The sequence below is a fragment of the Nicotiana sylvestris genome, chromosome 11, assembly GCF_000393655.2.
Source record: "Nicotiana sylvestris chromosome 11, ASM39365v2, whole genome shotgun sequence".
NCBI lineage: Eukaryota > Viridiplantae > Streptophyta > Magnoliopsida > Solanales > Solanaceae > Nicotiana > Nicotiana sylvestris.
The window spans coordinates 130,368,802-130,373,535 of NC_091067.1; positions in this window are offsets into that span (position 1 = coordinate 130,368,802).

A 4,734-nucleotide genomic window follows, 5' to 3' on the forward strand; every position below is an offset into this window, starting at 1 on the left:
ATGCAAAAGTCAATATCCTTATCGGGTGGCATATCCGGCATGTCTAAAAGGAAAACCTCAGGAAACTCATGAACACCGGGCACATAATCAATAGAAGGAATCTCAGTACTAGAATCATGAACATATGCCAAATAGGCCAAACACCCCTTCTCGACCATACGCCGAGCCTTCACTTAAAAAATAACACTACGGGTAGAATGTCCAGGAGTCCCTCTCCACTCTAAACGAGGTAAACCCGACAAGTCTAAGGTCACAGTCTTGGCATGACAGTCCAAGATAGCGTGGTAAGGTGATAACCAGTCCATCCCCAATATAACATCGAAATCAATCATGTCCAGAAGCAACAAATCTACACGAGTCTCAAGACCCCCAATTATGTCTATACAAGAGCCATGGACTCGATATACCACAATAGAATCACCCACCGGTGTAGACACATAAACAAGAGCACTCAAAGAATCACTAGGCATGACTAGATACGGTGCAAAATAAGATGACACATATGAGTATGTAGACCCTGGATCAAATAACACTGAAGCATCTCTATCACAAACCAGAATAGTACCTGTGATAACTGCATCGGAAACCTCAGCCTCAAGCCTGGCTGGAAAAGCATAACATCGGGGCTGGACCCCACCACCCTGGACCACCTCTCTAGGATGGCCTGCAGCTGGCTGGCCACCACCTCTAGTGGTCGGAGCTCCACCTCTAGCACTTCTACCTCCACCTCTAGCACCTCTACCCCACCTCTAGCTGGCTGGGCGGGTTGTAGATCACCTGGTGCCTGAACCATAACACGGGAAACCTGCTGCTGCGATTGAGTACCCACCAATCTCGGACAAGCCCTTCGGATATGACCATACTCACCACACTTATAGCATCCACCTGAGTGCTGCGGCTGAGGAAACTGAAATTGACCCTGGCGACCTGAATGACCACCCCGAAAACTCTGGAGTGGCGGTGAACTGATAGGAGCTAGTGGTGCACTGTAGGACTGCTGATCAGAATACTGCATATGAGAACCACGACCACCTGAAGCACCGTGAAAAACCTGAAGCGCTAACTGAAAGGGCCTTTGCGGATGGCCTCTACCATACAAATCCCTGCCTCCAGATGAGGCACCACTGAATCTGCCTGAATGACGGGGCCTCTTGTCCGACCCATGACCACCTCCCTGTGACAGAACCATCTCCACCCTCCTGGCCACATTGGCCGCCTCTTGGAAAGTAATCTCACTCCCAATCTCCCTAGCCATCTGGACGAATCGGCTGAATAAGTCCATCAATAAACCTCCTCACCCTCTCTCTCTCTCTCTTGGTGGAGAGTATGACAAGAGCATGACGAGCCAAGTTGATGAATCTGGTCCCATACTGGGTAACAATCATGGAACCCTGATGGAGACGCTCAAACTGCCTCCGATAGGCCTCTCTCTGAGTGATGGGGAGAATCTTCTCCAGAAATAGCTGAGTAAACTGCTCCCAAGTCAAAGCTAGCGATCCGGCTGGTCTAGCCAAACAGAAATCCCTCCATCAAATCTTGGCGGATCTAGACAAGCGAAAAGTGGAAAAATCGACCCCATTGGTCTCAACTATCCTCATGTTCCTGAGAACCTCATAACAGATGTCTAGATAATCCTAGGGATCCTCAGTAGATGCACCGCTGAAAGTAGTAGTGAAGATCTTGGTGAACCTATCCAGCCTCCACAAAGCATCGGAAGACATAGTTGCTCCATCACCGGTCTGAGCTGCCACACCCGGCTGAACTGTTCCAATTGGCTGAACCGCTGGAGTCTGGAACTGGGGAGCTACCTGCTCCAGAGTGCGAGTAGCAGCAGTCTGGGCTCCTCTAGCCTGAGAGACGGCTGGTGCTACAGGAAGCAAACCTGGCCGGGTGAGACTCTCCATAAGGCCCACTAGTCGGACAGAGCATCCTGAAGAACTGGGGTAGCAATAAACCCCTCTGGGACCTGGGCTGGGCCCATCAGAACTGCTGGGGCCGGAACCTCATCATCAAAGTCAACCTGAGGCTCCGTTGCGGGTGCTGCTACCTTGGACTGAGCTCTGCCCCTACCTCGGCCTCTAGCACGGCCTCGACCTCGCCCTCTGCCCCTCGTAGGAGCTGTTGCTGGGGGCTCGGGCTGCTGGTCAGTGGATGAGGAAGCGCGTGTTCTCGCTATCTGCGAAATAACAGAGTAAAATTTCAATTAGCATTGAGAAACCAAACCGCACGACAAGAAAGAACAAATGTGAAGTTTTTTTCCTAACTCTGTAGCCTCTGGGGGATAAATGCAGACGTCTCTGTACCGATCCCTCAAACTCTACTAAGTTTGTCCGTGAATTGTGAGACCTATGTAACCTAGAGCTCTGATACCAACTTGTCACGACCCGAATTTCCCACCCTCGGGAGTCGTGATGGTACCTACTCGTAGAAGCTAGGCAAGCCGCGACATATAGAAATTCTAACTCTTTCATTTTAATCCTTTTTACGATTTTGAATTAACAGGTAATCAACATTTAAATATTAACGATAAACAGAATAAGTGGAAGACTTAAATAGCTAAAGATAACCAAGCCAGTACTGCAATGCCAATACACTCCTCTACCCGGAATCTGGTGTCACAATATTCACGGACTGTCTAAGAGTACTACATACAAATGTCTGAAAGAAATACAAGCTGTCTCGAAATCTAATGAAAATAGAGTACAAAATAAAGTAGAAGAGAACATCGGGCCTGCGGACGCCTGCAGGACTACCTCGGGATCTCTGGCTGGACTGAAGGCAGGCTCCCTAAGTGCTACTGTCCAAAAGTTGCTCCGGAATCTGCACATAGTGCAGAGTGTAGCATCAGCACAACCGATCCCATGTGCTGGTAAGTGCCTGACCTAACCCCAGCGAGGTAGTGACGAGGCTAGGACCAGACTCCAGATAAACCTGTGCAGTTATATAATATACATCGGAAAAATAAACAGGAATAAACAATTAACATGGGGAGGGGGGTACATGCTACGGGAAAATATCAAATCCAGCAGAAACTTAAGAGAACTATGAGAGAACAACTCAAGATCTACAACAAAACAATAATAACACTGTTGCGGCGCGCAACCCGATCCCTATCACTTAACACTATTGCGGCGTGCAACTCGATCCAATATAACATTGTTGTGGCGTGCAATCTGATCCAATAACATTTATATACCTTTAACAACCATACCAAGAGTCCCGGCAAGGGATCAATAATAAACTACACTATCCTGGCAAGGGATTCGACAGTAAAAGTAAATACGTCCCGGCAAGGGAGAAACAACTATAACCAATCTTAACCCAATTTCTACTCATCTCAGCTAACACCAATACACAATCGTAAGTAATTTCCACGAAAACAAACTTAATCCTTGCTCAATATCGAGAGTTATCAATTAAAGCATCCGTAGTATCATTTAAGAACACAATAAATTTCAATTTAAGACTCACGGTCATGCTCGACACCAACATATAGATACTCGTCACTATGCCTATACGTCGTACTCAACAAGAAGCAAACAGCAAATAGGACACAACTCCTAATCCCTCGAGCTAAGGTTAGACCGAACACTTATCTTGAACTTCCACGGCCAACTCAAGCCTCAAACACCGCCTTTCCTTTCGAATTCTGCTCCAAATAAATTGTATCTAGACATAATCAACTTAATAACATCAATAAAAGCAAAACAATCCAATTTCAATGCTTAATTATAGCTTTCCCATCATTCTTCCCAAAAAGTCAAAAATCAACCCCGGGCCGCTTGGTCAAAATACGAGGTTCGGACCAAAACCCGATCACCCATTCACCCACGAGCCCGAATATATAATTTATTTTGAAATCCGACCCCAAAACGAGGTCAAATTCCCAAATAATCAAAAAGCCCTAACTCTACCCAAATTCCTAATTTTCTACCCTTAATGACATGATTTAGGCCTAGAAATATAATAGGTGTTAATAAAAATTGAAGAAAATGAGTCTAAGATTACATACTTATGAATTGGTGGTGAAATCCCCTTTCAAAAATCGCCCAATTTGGAGTTGAAGAGAAGAGGTTATGAAATTTTGGCTAAATCCCGTTTTTGGTTCTGTTTTAAAATCACTGGGCAGGCCTTCATCGCGTTCACGATAGGCCTGTCGCGTTCGCGATGAAGCCAGCTTAAGTGACCTTCGCGTTCGCGCTAAACGGCTCGCATTCGCGTCCAGGTGGTCGCGTTCGCGTAGGGTATAGCATCCCCCCCCTTGCCTAGGCTGTAAGCCTTCGCGTTCGCGATACCAGGCCCTCGTTCGTGAAGGGAAGACCCCCCCAATGCTTCGCGTTCGCGACTTGGGTCTCGCATTCGTGTAGAAGGAATCTTCCTTCAGCATGAATAGCTCATCGCGTTCGCGAGGGTCCTCCCGCGAACGCGAAGAAGGAAATATCAGCACACCAGAACTAAAAAAACCTGCAACTTTTGAGTTCCAAAAAACCATTCGAAACACACCCGAGCCCTCGGGGCTCAAAACCAAACACACGTACTAACTCAAAAATACCATGGGAACTTATCCGTGCGATCAAATTGCCAAAATAACATCATTAACATCGAGTTAAACCTCAAAATCAATGAATTATTTCAAACATCTTAAAACATCAAATTTTGTGTTTATGGTCCGAATCACGTCAAACGGATTTCGTTTCTTACCAAACTTCACAGAATTACCTTAAATCACATACA